This window comes from Mixophyes fleayi, chromosome 2, assembly GCF_038048845.1.
Source record: "Mixophyes fleayi isolate aMixFle1 chromosome 2, aMixFle1.hap1, whole genome shotgun sequence".
NCBI classification, from domain to species: domain Eukaryota; kingdom Metazoa; phylum Chordata; class Amphibia; order Anura; family Limnodynastidae; genus Mixophyes; species Mixophyes fleayi.
Window position 1 is genome coordinate 169,071,001 of NC_134403.1, and position 12,222 is coordinate 169,083,222.

Sequence of the window (12,222 nt, forward strand, 5' to 3'; positions counted from 1 at the left end):
CTGCTTTTCAGTTGGCCCATTTACTGCTGTCTTAGCAGTAGTTATTAGTTAGAGCACATAGTAAATAAAACTGCTATAAAAAGAACATAAACACAAGTTTGGAAAAAGTAAACATTTATTGCATAATTTAAGTGAAAAAACAGCCTGCAGCATAGTTTTATAATATGTGTTTGCCTGTGCCTTAAACTGCACTCACATAGATGAATGTGTCGGCACAATTAATTATTTTTTCTTTATAATAAAAACACATTTTATTGAAAATAACAAAATACATAAAACCAATTTCAAATTTATACAATATTTCTTTACTGTATTTTAAGATGTTAGTGGTATTTGTGGAGAACGATTATTAATGTGCCATGTCTGTTGTAATGTATCTATTTTTCTTTCATACAAACCAAAGCATGCAACACGGTTTCCCGACATAAACAAAAATAACAGAAATGAAGAGACCGCTGAGCAGGTGATAGCTGATAAAAAACATTTTTACACAGTGGTGTTGCCAAAAGATAATGGGGTAAGATATATAAAGTTGTTCTCTTCTACTATGGGGAAACAGTGATTACCAGAAATTCTCTTTAATTTCTATTTCAATGTTTAAAGTTATGTTCAAGGAATTATCTGACATTTGTGCAAGATAATAGTATGTTTATCATATCAATGCACTTCAGGGTGAATAAGTAAGAGAAGATGAATCATCTAGAAGGGGTGGGCCCTTGTATATACAGTGCCTTGTAAATGTATTTAAACCATTTTGTATTACAAATTATATTAATGTGACCAAAGTCTCATTGTGGTAATTTTGGGAAACACACACTGCTATATTAGGTCATTTGCCTGATATTGCTGCCGATACCACAGCACGTATGACCAGATTACGACTGTGGTGTGAAGTGTACAGGGAGAAGAGGAAGAGCCAAGAATGGCTCCATGGTGGATGCCAAAGGGTAGGGGGAAAGGAGTGAAGGTGGAGGCAGAGGTAAAGGCAGAGAAGGATGGTTGATGAGGTAGGAGGGTGAATCATGAGAGGCCAGTGTTGCGAATGCTGATGGGGTGGAAGGTTTGCAAGAGGAGAGAGTGGTCAATGATGTTGAATCCCGCAGAAAGGTCTAGAAGGATGATTAGGGAAAAATGACCCTTCAATTTGGCAGTGAGTAGGTCATTAATGATCTTGGTTAGGGCAGTTTTTGTGGAGTGGAGGGTTCAAAAGCCATACTGAAGTGAGTCAAGGGCAGAGTAAGAGGCGAGGAAGTGGGTCAGTTAAGATTGTGCTGGTGGGAACCATCATAGGCTGATGACAGCCGGAGCAGTGGAGTTCAGAGCAGATCAGAGGTAAGGGTGCTATTTAAAATGGAAACAGAGTGGGCAGGGCAAGAAAAGGTGGTGATAGATGAGAGAAGTGTGTCCAGAGAGGAGGAGAAAACCTAAGGGTCAAGAGTGTCATTGTTGTGCTAAGTGAGAATGGTCTTAGGAGAGGGAGGAGGTAAGGAGATGCTAAACAAAAGGTGTTGATGGTCAAAGATAGGCATAGAGAAGGGGGAGTTATTGAAGTCAGTCATACCATAAAGATGGTAAAATACCAAATTAAGAGACTGACCACCTTTGTGGAAGGGGGAAGAGGTCCATTGAATGAGACCAAATGAGGATGAGAGGGAGAGAAGTTTGGAGGCTCTGTGGTTGGTGTGATTGTGGATTGGGATGTTGATGTCTCCTAGGACAAGGGGAACAATGTCAGCTATGTACTCTGTGACACAACCTTATGTTTGAAACTCCTATTTCCCTATAGATTGTTAGCATGCAAGCAGGAACCTCTTGCCTCTTTGTTGTAACGATCTGCTTACAGCCTGCTGCTTGTATTGGCAGCTCCTGTCTCCTGGAGTTTTGGACTGTATTATTGTGTTCATTTTATGTGTTAGCAGCAGTACCTCTGATAACCAGAGGTGCTGCAATTGTGCCTGCTTTTGTGTTTTAGGAGTTAACCTTTCTGTTCACTCATTATTCCATGCACCTGGGTGTGTTCCATTTAAACCTGTCTCTCCCAGCAGTCATTGCTGGTTATTGTTGTCATATCCTGTTGTTAGACCCTGTGGATTCTTCCTCCTGCTTTGCTCCTGTTATTATGCTGCATTGGGATCTCAACATACATTCTGCTGACCTGTTTCATATGTGAACCTGGGACTTACCTGTGCATTTCCCTGTATATGCTGCCTGGAATTTTTCCTCATCTCCCATTTACCTGTAACTGCTGAATATCTGGTATTTCTGCAAGCTTATGATTTCATCACCTGTTCATACTCTCCAGCAATAAACATTGTTTGTTTTTTCACCTTATCCATGGCTCCTTAGCTGTATTTCTTCATTTATCCGTGACAGTATAACTAGCCCAAAAAACAGCTTAAGAGTCAGGTGAAAGTTTTTTATTCTGGGACCTTTTTTGTTCTGCAATTCATTTTTCATTTACTTTTGGAACATGTCTGCTTTACCAGCTTTTGAATTGCCACAGCTACAGGCTTTACAAATGGACATAATCCTGTTACGCTTTCAGCTGGCTAAATTTTCTACTTTGCTTATGGACCCACTCAGGAGACTGTCAGATTCTGTCTCTCCTAATTCAGAAGCTGCTGATCTGTCTCAATCCACCTTCTCTGCTGATGAACCTGTGCAAACAGCACCTCTTAAAAGTGCTTCTTCAAATTTGCTGTTTTCTAAGAACTATGGGGTAACAAATTCCCAGTTCACAGGTGGTCCACGCCCCCATCTGACCGTAGAGGAACAGCGGCGCAGAATAATAAACAAGTTGTGTCTCTACTGTGCCAGCAATGTACACTTCTTACAGGACTGTCTTATCCATAGACCATGTCAGCCTACTGATCCATCCCCTGTTGCTTCCTCTCTGCAATCCAAATTTGTTTATGCTCCACCATTTCTGTTCTCTGGGATGAGACCCGATCTGCCAGCTCCAGCTGCCCGTCCTGAGGCGTCAGCTCCAGCCGCCTGTCCTGAGGCTCCAGCTGTCTCCTGTTGCGAGGTCCCAGCCTCTGTTTCTTGTTGCAAGGTCCCAGCCTCTGTCTCCTGTGCCGAGGTCCCAGCCTCTGTCTCCTGTGCCGAGGTCCCAGCCTCTGTCTCCTGTGCCAAGGTCCCAGCCTCTGTCTCCTGTGCCAAGGTCCCAGCCTCTGTCTCCTGTTGCGAGGTCCCAGCCTCTGTCTCCTGTTGCGAGGTCCCAGCCTCTGTCTCCTGTTGCGAGGTCCCAGCCTCTGTCTCCTGTTGCGAGGTCCCAGCCTCTGTCTCCTGTTGCGAGGTCCCAGCCTCTGTCTCCTGTGCCGAGGTCCCAGCCTCTGTCTCCTGTGCCAAGGTCCCAGCCTCTGTCTCCTGTTGCGAGGTCCCAGCCTCTGTCTCCTGTTGCGAGGTCCCAGCCTCTGTCTCCTGTTGCGAGGTCCCAGCCTCTGTCTCCTGTTGCGAGGTCCCAGCCTCTGTCTCCTGTTGCGAGGTCCCAGCCTCTGTCTCCTGTGCCGAGGTCCCAGCCTCTGTCTCCTGTGCCGAGGTCCCAGCCTCTGTCTCCTGTGCCGAGGTCCCAGCCTCTGTCTCCTGTGCCGAGGTCCCAGCCTCTGTCTCATGTTGCGAGGTCCCAGCCTCTGTCTCCTGTTGCGAGGTGCCATCATCTGCCTCTTGCTCCGAGGTGCCATCATCTGCCTCTGGTCCTGAGTCTCCTGCCACTGCCTCCGGTCCTGAGTCTCCTGCCACTGCGTCCGGTCCTGAGTCTTCAGCCGCTGTCTCCGGTTCCGAGTCTTCAGCCGCTGTTTCCGGTTCCGAGTCTTCAGCCGCTGTCTCTGTTCCTGAGCTGCAATCTGCTCCAGTGGGGGTGCCGCCCTTGAAGCCTGCTCCAGAGGGGGCGCTGCCCTTGAAGCCTGCTCCAGAACAGATGGCTGTCCATGCGGTTCAGCCCGAGCTGCCTGTCCATTCGGTTCAGCCCGAGTTGCATGTCCATGCGGTTCAGCCCGAGTTGCCTGTCCATGCGGTTCAGCCCGAGTTGCCTGTCCATGCGGTTCAGCCCGAGTTGCCTGTCCATGCGGTTCAGCCCAAGTTGCCTGTCCATGCGGTTCAGCCCGAGTTGCCTATCCATGCGGTTCAGCCCGAGTTGCCTGTCCATGCGGTTTAGCCCGAGTTACCACTTGGTGCTGTCTGCTCTGAGGCTTCTCACAGCGCTGTCTGCTCTGAGGCTTCTCACAGCGCTGTCTGCTCTGAGGCTTTTCACAGCGCTGTCTGCTCTGAGGCTTCTCACAGCGCTGTCCGCTCCGAGGCTTCTCACGGCGCTGTCCCCTCCGAGGCTTCTCACAGCGCTGTCCCCTCCGAGGCTTCTCACAGCGCTGTCCCCTCCGAGGCTTCTCACAGCGCTGTCTCCTCCAAGTCTGCCGCCCAGTCCGGGCCTGCTGCCAAGTCTGCCGCCCAGGGCAGGCCTGCTGCCAAGTCTGCCACCCAGTCCGGGCCTGCTGCTAACTCTGCTGCCCAGTCCGGACCTGCTGCCAAGTCTGCCGCCCAGTCCGGGCCTGCTGCCAAGTCTGCCGCCCAGTCCGGGCCTGCTGCCTGCTGCCAAGTCTGCCGCCCAGTCCGGGCCTGCTGCCAAGTCCGAGCCATCTGTCACCGAGGGTGCCAAGTCTGAGCCATCACCTTTCTTTGAGGGGCATCCTTCCCAAATTAATGCCCTTCTGAGGTTTTTTGCTTCACAGATCCCCTCCGTACCAAGCCTTGTTAGTAGCCCTAAGAGACAGGTACTATTCCTAATATCCTATTTTAGGGGAGAGGCTTGGAATGGGCAAACCCATTTATTGAGATGGATCACCCCATCTTATCAGACTTACAATCCTTTACTGAGGCAGTTATCAGCAAGTTTGTAACACCTCCTGCTATGCCATCTTGCGGGGCCTCTGTATTGTAAGCAGTACCACCCATCTCACCTGGTCAGGAGATACCTTTGTGCTCCTCCCAGTTGGCGCAGGTCCCAACTCCAAGGAAGTCCCGTAAAAGGGGAGGACGTAAAAAGAAAGGAGGTTCTGCAGTGCTTCAACTTCCATCTGGCATGGTCTCCTTTGCCTCTCTGCCCATAGACGAGGACTTTTCTGCCGGGCCCCCATTTTGGGCTATGATTCCGATGAATTCAGACATTGGTGGTAATTTGGGCATCTGGAATCCGCCCTTAAGGGAGGGGGTACTGTAACGATCTGCTTACAGCCTGCTGCTTGTATTGGCAGCTCCTGTCTCCTGGAGTTTTGGACTGTATTATTGTGTTAGCAGCAGTACCTCTGATAACCAGAGGTGCTGCAATTGTGCCTGCTTTTGTGTTTTAGGAGTTAACCTTTCTGTTCACTCATTATTCCATGCACCTGGGTGTGTTCCATTTAAACCTGTCTCTCCCAGCAACTCCCAGCAACTCCCAGCAACGCAGTCATTGCTGGTTATTGTTGTCATATCCTGTTGTTAGACCCTGTGGATTCTTCCTCCTGCTTTGCTCCTGTTATTATGCTGCATTGGGATCTCAACATACATTCTGCTGACCTGTTTCATATGTGAACCTGGGACAATAATCAAATAAGAATTTTAAAGGAAGTTATGCTATGGCTATAGGAGGTTCTTTCTATTTTTCTTTTTTTCGACCAATTCCACCTTAAAGAGTATTATTTTGCTCTAGTTATGCTGAAATTATTGTTTCAATTTTGTGATAGTTGTCCGTTAGGTGAAAGCAAAAAATTGTGTGGTACAATATCACTAATAATATCACTTTTTCTTTCTAAGAAACCAAAGCATGCTACACGGTTTCCCGACATATATAGAAAGAACAGAAATGAAGAGACCATTGAGCAGGTGACCATTGATAAAAAAACATTCTTAAACAATGGTGTAGCTAAAAGATAATGGGTTAGATACATAAAGTTGCTCTACTCAATTATTGGTTAACAGTGTTTTCCAGAAATTCTCTTTGAATTCTCATTTAATTTTATTTATTTCTAATTACACTGAGGGGTGGAAAAGAAAAGTATTCATTTAGAATTTTGTGGCCCTTTAATACTTTGTGGTAATTTGTGGTAGACACTGTGCTTTTAGGTCAATAACCAAGTTTATGTTTATGTTCAAGGAATTTTCTGACATATGTTCAAGATGGTAGGTTGCTTGTCGTATTAATGCAATGCCGGTTGAATAAGTGAGAGAAGGTCTACTCTCTAAAAGGGGTGGGATTTTGTATATACACTCCATAAAGATGGGAAAAGATAAAATTAAGGAACTGACCACCATTGTGGAAGGGACCAAATGAGGATGAGAGGGAGAGGAGAATGGAGGCTATGTGGTTAGTGAGATTGTAGATTGGGACGTTGATGTCTCCCAGGTCGAGGGCAAAGAGGTCAGCTATGTACTCTGTGATACTAAACCTCTTGTATCAAACTCCTATTTCCCTATAGATTGTTAGCATGCAAGCAGGACCCTCTTACCTCTTTGTTTCTTATTAATGTCCATTCTTGTTTTATTGCTGCGTTTGTTTTCATTTGTAAAGCTCTGGAAAATAACCAAATAAGAATTTTAACACCAGTTATGCTATGGCTGTAGGAGGTTCTTTTTTTCCCAAGCCTGGATTAATATATTTTAATTTATGTTATCTATTAAATCAATCCCACCTTGAAAAGTATTATTTTGCTCTAGTAATGCTGAAATTATTGTTTCAATATTGTGATAGTTGTCCGTTAGATAAAAGCAATAAATTGTGTGGTATAATATCACTAATAATATCACTTTTCCTTTCAAAGGAACCAAAGCATGCTACACGGTTTCCCGAAATATATAGAAAGAACATAAATGAAGAGACCATTGAGCAGGTGACCAATGATAGAAAAAACATTCTTAAACAATGGTGTAGCTAAAAGATAATGGGTTAGATACATAAAGTTGCTCTACTCAATTATTGGTTAACAGTGTTTTCCAGAAATTCTCTTTGAATTCTCATTTAATTTTATTTATTTCTAATTACACTGAGGGGTGGAAAAGAAAAATATTCATTTAGAATTCTGTGGCACTTTAATACTTTGTGGTAATTTGTGGTAGACACTGTGCTTTTAGGTCAATAACCAAGTTTATGTTTATGTTCAAGGAATTTTCTGACATATCTTCAAGATGGTAGGTTGCTTTGCGTATTAATGCAATGCTGGTTGAATTAGTGAGAGAAGGTCTACTCTCTAAAAGGGGTGTGATTTTGTATATACACTCCATAAAGATGGGAAAAGATAAAATTAAGGAACTGACCACCATTGTGGAAGGGACCAAATGAGGATGAGAGGGAGAGGAGAATGGAGGCTATGTGGTTAGTGAGATTGTAGATTGGGATGTTGATGTCTCCCAGGTTGAGGGCAAAGAGGTCAGCTATGTACTCTGTGATACTAAACCTCTTGTATCAAACTCCTATTTCCCTATAGATTGTTAGCATGCAAGCAGGACCCTCTTACCTCTTTGTTTCTTATTAATGTCCATTCTTGTTTTATTGCTGTGTTTGTTTTCATTTGTAAAGCTCTGGAAAATAACCAAATAAGAATTTTAACGCCAGTTATGCTATGGCTATAGGAGGTTCTTTTTTTCCCAAGCCTGGATTAATATATTTTAATTTATGTTATCTATTAAATCAATCCCACCTTAAAAAGTATTATTTTGCTCTAGTAATGCTGAAATTATTGTTTCAATTTTGTGATAGTTGTCCGTTAGATAAAAGCAATAAATTGTGTGGTATAATATCACTAATAATATCACTTTTCCTTTCAAAGAAACCAAAGCATGCTACACGGTTTCCCGAAATATAAAAAAAGAACATAAATGAAGAGACCATTGAGCAGGTGACCATTGATAAAAAAAACTTTCTTAAACAATGGTGTAGCTAAAAGATAATGGGTTAGATACATAAAGTTGCTCTACTCAATTATGGGTTAACAGTGTTTTCCAGAAATTCTCTTTGAATTCTCATTTAATTTTATTCATTTCTATTTACACTGAGGGGTGGAAAAGAAAAGTATTCATTTAGAATTCTGTGGCCCTTTAATACTTTGTGGTAATTTGTGGTAGACACTGTACTTTTAGGTCAATAACCAAGTTTATGTTCAAGGAATTTTCTGACATATGTTCAAGATGGTAGGTTGCTTGTCGTATTAATGAAATGCTGGTTGAATAAGTGAGAGAAGGTCTACTCTCTAAAAGGGGTGGGATTTTGTATATACAGTGCCTTGCAAAAGCATTCTTCTGGATTACAAATGATGTGGCCAAATGGTCATTGTGGTAATTTTGGGAAACACACATTGCAAAAATAGGTCTTTACTTCATATTGCTGCTGATTCCGCAGCACGTATGGGCAGATTACAAATGTGGCGTGAAGTGTAAAGGGAGAAAAGCAGGGGCCAAAAATGTCTCCATGGTGGATGCCAATTGGTAAGGTTAAAGGAGTGAATGTGAAGGCAGAGAAGGATGGTTGATGAGGTAGGAGGGTGAATAATGCGAGGGCAGTGTTGCGAATGCTGATGGGGTGGAGGGTTTGCAAGAGGAGAGGGTGGTTAATTATTTTGAATCCCGCAGGGAGGTATAGAAGGATGTTTTGGGGAAAATGACCCTTCAATTTGGCAGTGAGGAGGTCATTAATGATCTTGGTTAGGGCAGTTTCGGTGGAGTGGAGGATTCAAAAGCCAGATTGAAGCGGGTCTAGAAGGGAGTAATAGGTGAGGAAACAGTCAGTTTAGATTGTGGTGGTGGGGACCATCGTAGGCTGATAGTGACAGCCAGGGCATTGGAGTTCAGGGCAGAGGTAAGGGTGCTATTAGAAAGGGAGAGAGACTGGGCAGGGCAAGAGAAGGTGATGATGGTTGAGAGAAGTGTGTCCAAAGGAGAGGATAGCAGGGTCAAGAGCGTGAAGGTTGTGCTTAGCGAGAATGGTCTTAGGAGAAGGAGGAGGTGAGAGGGGTGGGGAGATGCTAAACAACAGGAGTTGATGGTCAGAGATAGGGAAGGGGGAGTTATTAAAGTCAGACCTACCATAAAGGTGGAAAAAGACCAAATTAAGGGACTGACCACTGTTATAGAAGGGTGAGGAGGTCCATTGAGAGAGACCAAATGAGAATGAAAGGGAGAAAAGTTTGTGGGGTTGGTATGATCCTGGATTCAGATGTTGATGTCTCCCAGGAAACGGGGAATGAGGTCAGATATATACTCTGTGGCACTTAGCCTCATGTATCAGACTCCTATCTTCCTATATATTGTAAGTTTGCTAGCAAGGTGCTCTTATCTCTTTGTCTGTCAGTTAATGCCCAGTCTTATTTTACTGTTGTTTTTAAAGCACTGTAGAAAATGACGGTGCTCTATAAATCAATGTTAATAATAATAATAATAATAATAATAATAATAATAATAATAATAATAATAATAGACTTATCACAGAATGCTTGCTTTAGAATTTAGAAATCTGACAGCAGCAAATTCCCAGTAAGAATTTTAAGGCTAGTTATGTTATGGCTATATGTTTTTTTTAATCTAAACCTGGAATAATATTGTTTAATTTATCTTATCTATTATCTAATTTGTTATAAAGCACACCTTAAAGAAATATTATTTTGCTCTAATAAGGCTGCAATTAATGTTTCAATTGTGATAATTGTTCGTTAGGTTGAGGTAACAAATTGTGTGGTATAATATCACTATAGCAAGATACATGATTGAAAGAGAGAGGGGTATTTTTCTATAATATAAATTGATGAAAATAAAAAAGCTATGAAAGGAACATAAACACACTTAGGATAAACACAAGTTTACACTGATCATAAACCAACGATAGCAATGATAAAGATAGAGATGAAAAAAGTAAATATTAATGCTAAATTTGAGTGCAAAAACAACATAGTTTTATAGTATGTCTTTGCATTTGTCTTAACCTGTACTCACATAGATGAATGTGGGGGCACCTATGATTAATCTATGTTTTTTTTAGGATAAACACATTTTATAGATATTGAAAATAACAGAATACATACAACCAATTTCAGATTTATAAAATATTTGTGTACTCTATGTTAAGGTGTTGGTGTTTTTTGTGGAGAACAATTATTAATGTGCTATGTCTGTGATATATCTATTTTCCTTTCCTAGAAACCAAGGAATACTACACAGTTTCCTGACATAAAAAGAAATAACAGAAGCGAAGAGACCGTTGAGCAGATGATCATTGATAAAAACATTCTTAAAGAAAGGTGTAGCCAAAATATAATGGCGTTGGGCATTTAAAGATGCTCACTGTGGGGTGTGAATAAAAATGATTAATTTAGTGTTTTATAGGCCTTTAATACTTTATGTTTCTCTGTGGTAGACACTTTGCTGTTAGGTCAATGACCAAGTTTAAGGTTATGTTCAAGGAATTCTCTGACATCTGTTCTAGATGGCAGGTTGCTTAGCATACCAAAGCACTGCTGACTGAATAAGTGAGAGAAGATCTGTCTTCTATTAGAGTTGCAGTTACACAGTTGTGTGGATGTTGGAGAACCTTGCTTTACCTCTCTCTCATTCATTGTCTCCTTGTTCTGTCCTTGGGGTTTGGTTAGAAAATAAGTGTGAGTTCCTAGCAATCTTGATGGGTCTAGAGAGGGAAGAGTTCTGACTTTCAGCTCTGAATTTAAAGTGCCCAAACTCCAGCTGAGCCTCCCTATACCCAATGGATTCAGAGAAAGGGATTTAATGTAATTGCAAAAATCCCTTTTTGGAAGACCACAAACCCCAGCAGCCATAATCAGTTCACCTGAAACTGATCCACAACATAGCATAGCTTTTCCGGTAGAGGAAACAATTATTTTGGTTTATGAAACATAATTTAAGTCAAAATCTAGAGTGGCTGAGATAAGATGACACATTGTACGGTTATGCATGAAGGGCTAGAAGCCGCATTATATGTTGCATTTTGCAATATGCTTTTCATTTATTTTCATTCAAGTTTTCCCTCCTGCATTTTGGGATCTGTTATTGTTGTGGGAGGAGTTTATTATTTTATAGATATTGAAAATAACAAAGTGCATAAATCCAATATCAAATGTATGAAGATTTCTGTACTATATTTTAAGGTATTGGTGTTATTTGTGTAGAACAATTATTAAAGTTTTCTACATGGTTTTCTGACATAAAAAGAAAGAACAGAAATGAAGAGACCGTTGATCAGGTGATCATTCATTATTCATCTGAGACTCATCCTCCCAAAAGTTTGCCTTGTCTCCCTACCCCTCCCCGGTTATTCCGTTATTTAATTCTCCGGAATTTCCTCCCGGACTTCATCATAGCTCATTCCAGCCGTGGTACTCACGGGGAATCATTCACCTAAATCATCTATCCACCTCTGCAACTTTTCCTCAGTTTTCTGAAATTCAATCACATATCCACATCTCCTCAAAGCACTTTTACCAGTTTTTGCAACTTCGCCACTTTCACAGTACTGTTAAAGGTCGCCTGTTATCCCGACCTCTCTCCACCTTTGAAGCCCTCTGTCTACGCCAATCTTCAACTAAAGGTTTAATATCTACACTTTACTTTCAACTTGCTCCCTCCTCCTCATCTCTTAGAGCTCCCCATGAACTAGCCTGGGAACGGGACCTTGGTGAAGAGCTACTAGACGAGGAATGGTCTGAGCAAACTTTATAACATGGGGTCTCCAAAGATATTGATACTTCTGTTTTTTGCTTTGAATTGCAAAGCATTGTAAGATGAGTTTCAGAATGTGACACAAGATGTATTAAACGTTGTCTGTAAAAATTAAGTTGAAAAATACTGTACACAATACAGTGGTTTTCCCAAACTAAAAAAACATTATTTTCAAAGCCTTTGCAAACTAAGGTTAATTTAAACATTTGTTCAATCTTCAATAATGCAAAAAAAAGCCTCTATGTTGTCAATAGCACAAACAATTCATCTGAAAGAACTTGTTTCTAAATTTGTTGGAGTGGAAGCACGGAAAGTAAGAATTTAAATTCTCATTTGAAATTCTCCTAGTTCACGTCATGTAAAAAGTCTTCTTGTTGCTATTGTTATTGATGTTTTACACAAACATTAATTATATTGATACGTGGGATTATTTTGAGCTAAGCAATTAACACGATATTAGTAAGGAGATGGTGTTGTGGTGAACATGATATAAATGCTGTAATAATGTACCTAATAAAAGTTTACTGCTGGGGA

The 12,222-nt window shown here is 41.8% G+C and overlaps 1 long non-coding RNA gene across 1 annotated transcript; it reads left to right on the forward strand.

Annotated features, from left to right (window-relative positions):
- The first annotated feature begins 400 nt into the window (after positions 1–400).
- On the forward strand, positions 401–10,256 carry LOC142140247 (uncharacterized). Its single transcript, XR_012688355.1, has 5 exons — positions 401–517; positions 5,788–5,856; positions 6,792–6,860; positions 7,797–7,865; positions 10,156–10,256. It is a non-coding gene; the product is annotated as an uncharacterized LOC142140247 (long non-coding RNA).
- Positions 10,257–12,222: the final 1,966 nt, after the last annotated feature.